The 13,242-nt window shown below is 42.9% G+C and overlaps 1 protein-coding gene across 11 annotated transcripts in view; it reads left to right on the top strand.

Moving 5' to 3' along the window:
* SLC16A12 (solute carrier family 16 member 12) overlaps positions 1–13,242 on the top strand; it is an 818,036-nt gene that overhangs the window by 560,479 nt on the left and 244,315 nt on the right. For 6 of the 11 annotated variants that reach the window (XM_085605227.1, XM_085605188.1, XM_085605203.1 and 3 more), the window contains one exon: positions 602–675. The exons of the other annotated variants lie outside the window; for them this stretch is intronic. The gene's annotated coding sequence lies outside the window, so the exon portion shown is untranslated. The remainder of the gene's footprint in view (positions 1–601; positions 676–13,242) is intronic. 11 annotated transcript variants of the gene reach the window in all.

Genomic DNA, 13,242 nt, shown 5'->3' with positions numbered 1-13,242 from the left:
GCTCCATTTACTTATTCACGCACGTAGCTAAAATTATGCAAAATTCTTTTGCTCTTTTCATAAGAGAGGGTTGTTAGTGGATTATGGTCTGTTTGTTAAAGTCTCAAATTGATTTATAAACAAAAAAACTGTGATATATATTCTCAGCATTAGTTCCACAATCTATTTTCTAATTTTTGAGTCGGTGCACAATGTACACTTTTGTATTACAGAAGCAGCATAATAGCTCAAAATGATTTAGCTCTAGTACTTGTACCAGTTACTGTAAAGAAGCCCCAGGTCTGATTGCTCTATATGAGGCTGGTGTAATTATGAATAAATCATACCATTAACTAACAGCCACATGCACTCTGGCACTTGCACCTTAAGCAATAACTGAGTACTATTTAGTGGGCTCTCTTGGCTTGCATCTTTGCTTTTGAACTAGACACTTTTTCAGAACAGCCACTTGGCGAAACATGTTGTTAAACAAATTTCACGTCCCTCCTGTGAATGCTCAAAGGGGACAGACACAAAAAGGATCTTTCATAGTTCACGGCTGCTAAGAAGACCGTAGGAAAGAAGGCAGCAGTGAGTGATAAATGCTCCATTATTATTGCAGTGCACATAGGATGAAGACCTGGATGGGATTTCCTCCTTCATCGGTTTGACTCTACGGAGCAGATTCGTCAACTTGTGAGTACATATCCTAATTGGTTACTTTTGGATCTGGCCCCTTCTGCATGGTCACCCCAGAGTTTTGCCTTCCTGTGCCTTACTTTACTGAACTTGATTTTGTTGGCTGTTAGGACTCTAAGTACTTCTGCCCTGCTAAGCGGTGGTAAATTGCTTGGGATCTCCATTTTAAACATTGTACAATGGGCCTACACCTAATTGGTGCATTTAATTTACTTATAAGTCCCTGGTATATAATACTACATGTACCTAAGTCCTGAAATTTAAATGCTACGAGTGGACTGCAGCACTCATTGTGCCACCTAGTAAATTAGCCCTTTAAAACATCTCAAGCCTGCAACTGCATCCTGTAGTGTAGTTTTAAACTGGCATTTCAGCCTGGTAAAATAAATCTTTTGGCAGGCATAAACATTTCTTTTTAAAACGTACAAGTCAGTCCTAAAAGCGCCTTGGTCAGGGTGCTCAGCACTTAAAATCTGGGTTTATGTTTTACATCTTCTGGCGGTGAAAAACCCCCAAAGTCGTTTTTCAACTTTGCAAGGCATATCTCTGCCATGGATTAAAACTGGGTTGCCTTATTACATTTAATAAGCGCAAAATGCAGTTTCAGAGAGAGGAATTTAAAATCCTCCTTAGTGGTAAAGTCTGATTTTATGTTACTATTGTTAAGATGTCTCTATTAGAAAGCTGGCATTTTTCTGCCTAAACCAAATGTGCCTTTCTGCCAGTGCCCAGAGTCACACAACTGTCAATGGCTCTACTGTGTTGTTTTGTGTATTCCTCTCAGACATAGTCACAAAATGTCCTTGGGTGTGGGTCCTGATGTTTCTTCCCTCAACAGGATGTCCTGGGGAGGTTGGCACTCAATGTTACTGAGCTTCAAAGGGACAGCCTTGGGGCTTGCCTGCTCCCTTCCTGGCTTCTAAGGGCTGGTTGCCCTACCGCTGACAATGCAGCTCACAACTAGGCCTGCCTATCTTTTGTTGAACCTAGACAATTTGGAGCCAAACCTAGGAAAGGGGGAATATTTGACAAAAGGGTCTCCCCCCACTGGTTGGTACTGAGGATAAAAGTGGCACTCTCAGAGGCTCCTGGATCAATGGAAGACTCAGAAGAAGAAATGCTATGCTGCCAGAAAGACTGCCCAGCAAGGTCTGCTTTTCACACAGATAGCGGTTATCCACAATGATCGGCAGTGCCAAATCTGCTCTCTGCACTACAGTGACGATTACCTGCTTGACTGCCAATGTGAAGTGAAGTGTACCAGCTGTTCATGGTACAGCAATGCCTGCCTGCAAATGTTAACCTGTTCTTCGAATCGAAAGCCTCCTCCTAGCAGCCTCCTCCAATGCAAGTGGAACTCTTCGCCCCAGGACTTAAGAAGTTAACCTGTGGGACTATCAAAGCCCTTGTACCCTCATCACTGTCAGCCTGAACTTGTGACTTTCCCCATGTCCATTGTGTCCAGATAACCGTGTTTGGTGCTTTCTGCTTATTGACTTTATTTTCTCTAAAAGCATTCAAATGTAACATCTTTGATTGGATTTTTGTTGTTCTAATAACATTTTATTTATTAAAGGTTACTCTATTTTTCTAAATTGGTTGGGGATTTGCCCTGTGTTATATTTTCACTTTATTACTGTACGGTTGCCACATAAGTACTTTATACATTGCTTCTAAGTTAAGCCAGACTGCTTTGTTCCAGCTACCAGAGGGATGAGCACAGGTTAATATAGTGGCTTTATGGTTCACGCTGACAAGAATTGTGGCTGTTGCCTGAGTAGAGCTTCCAATTCCTTCAAGCAATAACCCAGTTCCTTACAATTAGTTTGGGACAAATTCACAAAGGCCTCTTGAAGAGTCAAAAATCTTCTTTTTATTTAGATTTCCTATTGCATTTTTTAATAAACTTCAAATCTTCTTGGGGATTTATAAAGAATCCCATTAGGGTCCTGGAAATTTATGTAGGTCATTGCTATGCTGCTTTTGAAACAGGGTTGGATTGGTAAGGCGGACAGTCGGGCATTGGGCGATTGGCTGGTGCCTCTGGGTCACCTGTGGGCTGGTTTTTTAGGGCCTCAGTCATCACCCCTCTCCCAACCAAGCCTAGGTGGGGGCCAGGCTTTGCTCTGGCCTTTGGATCATTTTCTCCTCGTCCTTCCATGTGTCTGACCCAGACCAACAGCAGTGTTTTTCCTCTTACCCATCCCTGCCAGGCTACCACATTATGTCCATGGTGGGTGGGGGAGGAGGGAATATGCAGAGGCCTCGCTGGGGGCCAGGTGTTGTCACATCTGCCCCAGTGTGATTTAGGTCCTGCTGGAGGGAGTGTGCATTTGCCAAGGCTTTGCTGTGAGACCACCTTTCCCAGAGAGAAAAAGAAAGAGGCTGTAAAGTACGGTTGAGTTCCACTATCGGCTCTGGATCCTTTGATTCTGGGCAAATCACTTAATCTCCCAAGTGCTGAAATAAAAATGAATTTGATCTTGCATAATGTAATTAGTGCTCATGTAAATTGCTCAAATGCCTTTGGGCTGAGTTCATGCTATATGAAAGTACACAAACAAAAAATAACTGGCCAGATTTTGCAATGGCCTGAGTCATGACAAATAAAGAGGGCTGTATATTAAAGCAGTCATATTCCTTTTTATCATGACTTTTCTCCCTATGTCTAGGTTTAACTATCGGGTCAACTTTGGAACACATTTTAATGTGCTTTTGCATCACGTTTTCTTGTAAGTATGTAAGGATTGGGGTGTATTATATGGTATGGCTGTGTAGCCTTACCATGGAATACACCTGCAAAACCTGTCTTAGAGCAAGTCAGACTCATTTGCACAACCTTAAGCTCAGCCAGGAGTAGCTATGCGTTCGAGCAGCAAGCCTTTAACAAAGGAAATAGGGTATAGCATTTTACAGCTCCAAACAGTGAAATAAGAAAGCCACGCAACACGAAAGAAACAAAACTCAAATTTATAAAAATAGATCGTTTTTTAATAACTTTGTCAATGAGAAAAATTTCCGCGAGGGTTTTTGGGAGATACGTATCTTTAAAGAAATCTTTATTTTTAATCCAACCGCAAACAAGCAATGGCAACCGTAAAGTTTTACAAATTTTGAAAATTTTGTAAAAGTTAGTTTGACTACTCTGGGTCACTCAAAGTCCTCCTTGGACCATAGAAGTCCAGCTGCAGCTGGACTACTGGTCTCTAGGTACAGGGGTCCCTGAGAAATCCTTTGCTGGTGGCTGATGTTTCTCTTGGGTGACCACTCTGGACTCAGATAACGCTCCTGGGTCAAGCTGACTCGGGTGCAACTTTTGGCTATTAAGGATTGGTCGCTAGGGGCGCCCAACTGCAGATAGCAGCCACTCTTCTGTGGTTGCTAGCAACTTGCCAGTGTGGGCTTCTTCAGTTGTGCTGACTTTGGTGTAGGTTCCAGGGGGTCAGCCCGCTGTTACTTTGAGTCACTCCCTGGGTCTGGGGCACAACTTTTCTCTGAGCCAGGACCCACAGGCAAAGCCCTCTCTTCGCTAGCCCATGGTGCAGCAGGTGCAGTCCAGCAGACGGTGCCGCCTCTTTGTGAAGTCCAGGGAGGCAGCTGGGCAGTACTTATTCGGTCATTGTTCTAACGTGTGTCAGGGGTCCCATATTTATTCCCAGAAAGTGCTCTGGAGGATGATGGGGTCAATAGCCAATAAGCTACCAGGGCACTTCCCTCTTGGTAATGTCTTTCTAGCTATGTGTAGCATCTAGCAATCCCAGCTAGTCTGTCCTCTTACAAGATGTCGGAACACTCCCATGGATATCAGGAGCTTGGCAGCCCACACTAGAGGTGTGTCTACCTGAGGGCCATACGCCCATGGGAAAACCGGTTTGGGCACTGGGTTTCCCTCTCTGTCCCTGTCTCCAGTCTGCACACCTGAACAAAGGGCAGCTGCTCAGGAGTGAGAACACCATCTGTCCACCAAAGACGGCTTTGCATTTGAAGCTCGCCTTTTGAGCTAACACCCTGAGTGGCTTTCTGCAAAGGGAGGTAACACCTTGCCCTTTAGTAGGCTACTATGGTTCCTAAGCTGGGGAGTCTTTCACACTACTCCTCAGGCAGGCAGAATGCTTTCTGTTGGTGGGGGCCATTGTGAAGCTACTGGACAACTGGGTCACAGAGTGACAGCTTTCTGAGAGTTGCATTTCTTTAATAGTGACAATAAATTCGACCAAGCTATCAGATTAGGTGTAATTCCACAATTAATTTGATACCTTACAGTACACAGCTAGGTAGTCTCATTCATAAGTTAGCCAGGTTGATGGGTCAGCCGTTAACCCTGTGTTACCCAATGGGGCTACTAGCCTTTCCACTGCAAAATGACAATTTTGAAGTGTTGCTGTTAAGACATATAAAATACATGGGCTACTTAATAATATATAGCTCCCTGCCTTAGGGATCTATAGGCCTTCCTAATTGGATATATATATATATTGTTAAGGGAAGTGGGGACTTTGGCATTAGTTTAAATGGCAAGGTGGAATTAGAAGTTTTTCCACTGTCCTTCCAGTCTGCAGTGGCAGGCTGAGAGTCATTTTGTACATTGTCTCCCACAGGGTGGCACAAACTGTTTCGCAGCCCTGAATGGACACTCTGTCTTACATGTCCTAGGTACTCTGGTACCATATACTAGAGACTTTTAAGTAAGACTGTCCTTGCCAATTCGGAATAACCAATTCGACATGCACTTTGCAATGGATTAGAACACTGTCACTGAGGTCTGATTAGCAGCCCTCAGTACACTTTCAGAGTTGATAAACCAGCAGCATCAGTCCACAAAAGTGGGGGTGAAAATACAATAAGAGGCATTTCCTTACAAAGTACATACTGAGCAGAGAAAAGAAATTCCAGCTTTGGGTAACTTTCTTCATTTTGATACAAGCTAGGACATTAAAATATCGGTCATGCTGGTAAAAACAATGGCCAGGTGGCAACCCTTGCCAGATCAGTGGTTGTGGCCCTTGGTCCATTTTATTTCACCTCACCAGCCCGGCCAACCTACTGTGCTTCTAGTTTTTCCCTATGTTACTGGCTCTATAAGTTTTAAAATGCTTAAATTACCAAATATTTCTCTGCAAATATGTCCAATGAGACTAAGCAAAAGGCGATCCATGAAAGGTACAATCTTGGAATGTGAGCCACTTTTTTGGGGAGTGCCTGGGGCTAAATGTGATCCCAATCCGACCCTGTTTCTCCTTCCTCCCTTCCCCTTTCTTTCATGTGTTCCTTCTTTCTTTCCTGTATTCCTTCTCTCTTTTTACTCTTTCTTCTCCTATCAGGTTTATTTATGTGCCTCATCTTCCTTTTCCTCACTTTTTCCTTCTTTAGTTCTTTCGCCACCCCATCTTTCTCAACTTATTGTATTCCTTCTTGTTTTCCTTTTGCTTTCTTCCTATCACCTTGGAGATGAAGTACATATCCTACTGTGTATATTTGTGAATAGGTATATTTACACAGGATTGTCCAAAGATCCATTTAAAAGACAGGCCCCCTGGTGAATTTGTAACCCAGAAAGAAGCAACCCTTGAAAGGATTTTAATAATGGTAAAGCAATGTTAAAACCTAGGAGGTCAAAGAGTAACGTGTCCAGGGCAGTGGATAAAATCATCCATTTCCTTGGAGGATCTTAAATTTACCCAAAATGACTTGCCTGAGACTCCTGCCAAAGGCCAGGTAGCATCAAGGCAGCCACTAATGGAAATATGCCAAACGTCTGGCTAACAAGGGCATAGTTATATACAAAGTCAAATGTATCTAATCGTTGATTTGCAGGCTGAAGCGCAAATAAAAGTCACTATCAATGTGTATTAGTCAAACCCAAAAACATCAAACAATGTTTTAAAAATGACTCCCTCTCTTGGCTGCTAAATAAAACATGTATAGGTTGGATAAACCCTTAAGATCTAGGGACAGAGCAGAAAATGCAAACAAAGGAGTCGTCGGACACAATCAGAACAAGCTTTATTCAATTATATGCGTGTAAAATCACTAAAGCAGACAGAATAATTAAAAGCAAATCATCTTACAAAAAAACGTAATAGTAGACATACAATTCAGACAAATAAAAGGAGGAGAAATTACGATTAAAACAGTGCCCCACGGAAGCAAGTCCATCACAGAATATCAAAGGCACATGTCCATGTGACATTTAAAGCAAAATTGTCTTTCTGATTTACAACGTACTTTTTAAAAAGCAGGCAATTGCATTAATAAAACATTCATTGTCTAAAAATTGCGAAAATAAAAATGCCGGTCGGCATTGGGTCCACCCCCTAGTCTTGAAATTGACTGAATCCACCTCCTTCTTTCCTTCATGTAAAATTTGCAAAATATAACCACGTGCATTGATGATTGCAAAGACTGATTATCACAAGGACAACAGCATAGCTCTTTTGACCAATAATTTGTTTAGGTAAAACGTACCAAACGGTAAAAATTCCCAAATCTAAATCGGGTCAAAACATATCTATCATACCCACTTAAATTATACTGTATATACGGCTAGATAGTGTGGGTAGTTAAAATCAATTGATGCTGTTGTACTGTCGGTTTATTTGCTTCTAAAATAAATCTGTTTGCCTCCAGGTCAGTCATGCAAATTCTTTTGAACTCCTTCCTGGAAACAGAGTTTATGGATTCAGGAGAATTATAGTAATCAGGGTGCCCAAGGTCATACATGACGTTTTTTATGTATTTTAGCCAGGCGATCTTAGTAGACTGGTCCAGCTTCATGTTGTCTTTAATAATATCTTGGTTAAGACCAGTTCGGTTAGATGTCCAGATCCTGTGCCATAATAAAGAAGGCTGAGCTTTGATAATGTCTGCGATGTATAGGACGCCTAATTCACTATGACAATTGTAGACAGATGTACTTGTTGGAACCGCCAGGAGGAACTTTAGATAGCCGTTTTCGACTCTCTGAATAGGTTGGGAATCCGGGAACCCCCACACACCCACCCCATAGGTAGCTATACTCACACATTTAGCTTAATAAATCTGCAGGAGCAGGGCTGGTGGCCTTCTACCCAATGTTTTTGCAAAGTTATCCACAGCTGCCGTTGATTTCATAAAAAGTAAACTCCTACTTTTAACAGCCTGATGCCAGGACCCATTAGAGTAAATAAAAAAATACCAAAGTATGAAAATAACTTGGTAGATTCTACTCTGCTACCCCCTATGGACAAACTTCTACATTTCAGGCTTCCTTTCCCACACCACGTCATTATGTACGTTTTTGTGGCGTTTAATTTCAAGCCAAGGTTATCCATATATGCAGTATAGGTGGAAAGTGCCTTTTGTAGGCCTATCTGTGTGCGTGCCATCAGCACCGCATCGTCTGCATACAGAAGGGTAGCTATAGGGCGTTTATTAACATATGGCGTGTCCTACACCTTTTCCACCATTACTTGTTCCAAAGCATTAGTATATAATGTCAACAGGAACGGTGCCAGGACGCAGCCCTGTCTGACCCCCCTTTCCACCTTAAACGGTACAGTGCATTCTCCCTTGGTTCCATATCGAACCTAAGCTGTCGGTCAATTATACAGCTGCCTTTGAAACAGAACCAATGGGGGATCCACCCCATGTCAGTTTTCACTCATTATAGATCTAAAAGAGAAATCATTGAGATTGAAGCTTGCTTTGGATAATTTCATATGCAATGCGAACCAGAATGTCCATTCATCAGCCTCAATGGTAACCTTTCAAAATCGTGTGACCCTGGTCACTTTGATCCAAGGCATACTTGTCCTCATATAGAATGGGAGGGACCCTGAAGTGGCCACCAGTGCTGTGGCAAAACATTAGCCCCCACGTTGTGAGGGCCCACCAAGCTCCATGGGGCCCCCTCCAGCACTGTGCCCCTGGCCTAAGAGTTCCTAAATGGGTCTGGAGCGTAGGGGCCCCCTTTATGCACTTTGCAGAGGGGCCCACAAGTTTTGTAATGCTACTGCACCAGTGTGCACATGACGCAGAAAGATATTTTCAAATGGTTTGGAAAACTATCCCAGCTCACACTGTTTGTTTTAATTCTCCCATATAGATGTCCATATTGAGAATTATATGACTTTATTTACTTTTCTTCGTTGGAAGATCTGTAAAGTTGTTTTTTCTTGATTAAACATACTTTGTAGTTGTTTAATATCACACTTCTCCCTTATGTGCAGCCACAGACATGGAATCGTCAAAATGTGATAAAGGGACTTGGGGCATTATTTGGTGCTCAGTTTATGCAGGCAATCCACCCAAAAAAAGTGGAGGATGGCTATCAGCAGCCATGACAGTGGTTCATGCCTGCAATGAATCTTTGAAACAAATAAACTGGAAAAGGAACACCACCAGAAAGACTCTGCTATGGCTTGGGAGCCACTTTCTGCAGTTAGCCACACCAAACGGATTCAGGGAATATGGTTACGTAGGAATCTCACCTTTGAGTTATTTAAACACCTCCAACATCACTAAATCCTTTGAAGTGTTGCAGGATGAATTGTGCTCTAAATTTCTCAGTTAACGTGCTACCTACTGTTGCAGCATGTGATCAGATCCTACCTAGAAGCCAATGCGGAAACACCTGAAATTTAAATCTTGGCTAAACTCACTGTATCTCAATTACACTTTCATGGTTGAATTTCAATTCAATATAGACCACTTCTTATAATTACACCAGATACATTTCCAAAGATTATGAGGAATCGGAAAAATGCCGATTAGATGAGGTAGTGTGGACATTCAGATGGATGACAATCAGCAGTCTCTACGTTATACAGTCTAATACAGCTTAAGTACCTACAACGGGCCTCATTTATGGGGTTTTGGCAAAGGGCAACACTGCAAGGAATCTTAATCTGCTGCCTTGTGTCAAAAGAAAAGGACAGGAATGTGCAGATATCTATAAGATACGGCACATTCCTGTCCTTTTCACTTCCAACACAAAAACAATCGCGAGACGTGTTTTCATCTTTCTATGTGTCCTACAGAAGGCAGCACAGATAGAAAGAGGAAAAAATGAAAATAAATAAGGATATTTCTCCTCGTTGCACCTCCCTAATGCCACCCCTGGGGTAGTGTTACAAGCTGACACATTCCAAGGTTAATGATTCCTCATAAATCTGGGAATGCTTCAGATTCCATTGGTGTTGCGTGGGAACACCCACTTCAATCAGTGTTCTGCGTGAAAGGGCTCATATTTACAAGGCGATAAAAAGCCAAGCAAAGTGGCTTTGCGGGGCCGTGCAAATATGCTGCGGAACATTGCGCTGCTGGGGCATCAAAAAAGTGATAATCTGGCGGTATAAAAGGATCACTAGGGGCCTCGTAAATGAGGTCCATCAAATCTATCTGAACCCGCAGTGCCTCTGGCATATGCAGAGAACTCGGCTTAGGTATAAAACTGAAAATGTATACTTTTGTTATGCCACGCAGTTGAGAAAAGATATTGTGCAGTATTGGAGACATTCCGTTTCCCCAGTGTATCAAAACGGATGGAAAAACTGCTACACCAAAGTACCTGAATACCACCAAAAACATGAAAGAATAAAGAACAACTGACTCCAATAAAGAGAAGGAAGGGACTGAGACATAATTACAAAGATTGCTCAGATTCCATGAAGTGCAACAGAAAATATTGTTATATATTATTGTTGGAGATGTGTAAGCTACCATGTTATTATTCAACAGGAGATGTTTAAGTTCTGATGGGGTGTTGTAACAAATGTCGGCTAGTAGAGCTGATTGACATGTAATGTTTATATAGAAAATGCCAATACACTGTGTTTAAAAAAAACTGTGGAGGATGTTTTATACTCCAAACTTGTAGTTCCCGGCACTGTTAAGAGGGTGAAGTGCCATGTTTCTTTAAGTGAAACCTACACTAGCTCAACTGGTGGAAACGTTTGATTCCCCACATGTTTGATATCCGACCTTTGGTAAATATATCTCAGATGGGATAGACTATTTAGGGAAGACGTTCTAACATACATTTTCCCTGTATGGGACTGCAAAGGGAAACCTGGTGTTCCAAAGCAAGAAACCCAAAAAATTACTTTTATGTACTGGGTGAAAACTCCTAGTATTGGGAAGGACCTTTTTTAGTTTTTAATAACATACCCTGATTTGGAGGATTGTTTCTGAAACCCCCCAAAATTTGCTGAGCATCCGCCCATAACATGGGCCCACTCAATAAAGCTTCAGTGTCCACAAAGTGTCGTAGTGACAACGTCTCAACTGAGCGTACAGAGATCTTCACCTGCCTGGCAGAGATCTTTGAGTATGGGGGTAGAACTTCCACCAGAGTGCATCTGCTGACCTTGTGGACCAACATACCAGTTACTATACCCTTAATAAGGCTATGTGGGTTAAAAAGGCCTACGCTGCTCAAAGTAGCAAGCTGTAGGAGCACAAATACTAAAACATCATAATCAAAAGGAGCATTGTCATTTTCACATGTGCTTGTTAAAGGGGTGGTCCTCTCCAAGCCTCTAGCTAGCAAATGTATCCATGCGTTTGTGACAAAACATTGGATGATCACTGATTGCCAAGAATGATGATTGACAACTGGCAGATGTCTTCCACAGTGAGAGAGTGATAGCTGCTGGCATCAGAGCAGAGGGGTTATACCTACAGCAATCACATTAGCACTGCAATCTTGATCCCTCTAGCAATACTGGTACATTACTACTGTGCGGACAGAGATGTCTTCCCTTCCAGGTATCAGGCGTCCGGTCCACCAAACTGTTTTCCTGACAATGGAGCTAGTGCAGCTTCATCTTCAGCAAAACCAAATGCTTCATGTTTGACCAGTGTTAGCCAAATTATTTTGCTTCATATTCTTGGCAGATGCAATTAGTGTGGACTAATCTAAAGTCATCCAGAATTGCCCTGCTCCAACATCGGTCACTGAAGTGAGAAGTTTTTTTGCAATGGTGAATTACTTCAGGTGATTCATTCTGAACCTGGCCACCCTCAAAGGTCCTTTGAGTGCTCTCACAAAGACTCACCCCCAGTGGGAGTGGGAAGATACTCAGCAGACCGCATTTCAAAATACCAAATGCATGCTCCTCTATGATGTGACTATGGTGTATTTTGAACCTGCCTTGGAAACACAGTTGATTATCGATGCCAACCCGATGGGTCTAGGAAAAGTCCTAGTACAACAGAAGAAAGACAGCTAGATGCCTTTGGCTTTTGCAAGTCAAGCATTATCAGATGTGGAAACCAGATATGCCTAAATTGAAAGCGAGGCCCCGGCCATCAAAGGGGGTTGCGCCCATTTCCACCTCTGCCCCGTAGGCTGCCAGTTCAAAGTAGTTACAGATCACAAACACACATGTCTAGTAAATAACCCAGCCACCCTCCTTCCTGCATCGGTAAATGGGTTGTTACTCTACAGCAGTACAAATTTAGCATCAGTTACCGGCTGAGAGCGAAGAATCTTGCTGACTTCCTCTTCAAACACCCCAGAAGCCAAGCCAGTATTGCTGCTCCCTGCAAACATGCGACAGAACAGATTGTTTTCCTGATCTCTTTGACCCTATGCTGCTGTGCACTGTCTTTAGAAGACTTCCCCCCCACCTTGCTGCAGAAAAGCAGCCTAGGGGAAACAAGGGAGGTCATACAACAGAACAAATGGGTCACTTTACGAGCAAACTTTCTTCACTCAACCAGGGAGCTCACAACACCCTTGAGCAACTCTGGAGAGTACGATGAGAACTGAAAATGACCAGTGACAGCTTCATCTTTTGTGAATGGAGGACGGTAGTTCCCGGATCAATGCAGAAGCTGGTGGTGACCCTGGCCCACCAAGGACACCATGGCATGGCAAAGACAATAGCAAGTCTCAGGGGAAAAAGCTTTGGTTTCCCAGCATGAACGCCCAGATAGACATCCTGGAGGCCATATCAACTGAACAGGGAGGCTGATAGGCCAGACCCAGTTATCACAGAATGCCCTAGCACAATACCTTGGATGCTAATCAGCATTGACTTTGGGAGTTTTCCTGTTGGCCGACTTACCTTAGTATTCATGGATACCTACTCAAAGTTTCCAGTAGTTGAATTAGACCAGTCCACATGGTTTTGACACATGAGGCCAAAGATGGATAAAACGATTGGAGTCTTTGGCCCACCGATGACTGTGTGTTTCGACAGTAGGCCCCTCCTTGGTGCCTAATACTTTGATGGCCTTAGGTGCACAGAGACATCAAGAGGTTTATGTGTACCATGACGAAGACGCTCAGGATAATCGTAGATCAGAGGGTCACTCAATGCATCTCAACATCTCTTATGTTCGGGAGGAGATTACAACAGCAAAAATGGACACTGAAGAAACTCAAGATGGCTGACAGCCAGAAGAGAAGAGCCCAAACCAGCCACCATACCACAATGGCCCAATGGGCCAAGGACATTGGGATTAAGAAGGGTGACTTACTGTTCCTAAAAGACAGACACCTGGGATGGAAGTACCAGACCCATTTAATTTTAGCAAACCACAAAGGATGCATGATCATGGCCACAAAAGGAACAGAAG

Source organism: Triturus cristatus, chromosome 1_2 (genome assembly GCF_964204655.1).
Source record: "Triturus cristatus chromosome 1_2, aTriCri1.1, whole genome shotgun sequence".
NCBI classification, from domain to species: domain Eukaryota; kingdom Metazoa; phylum Chordata; class Amphibia; order Caudata; family Salamandridae; genus Triturus; species Triturus cristatus.
Note: the sequence above shows the minus strand (reverse complement) of the source record. Positions and strands in the feature narration are given on the sequence as shown.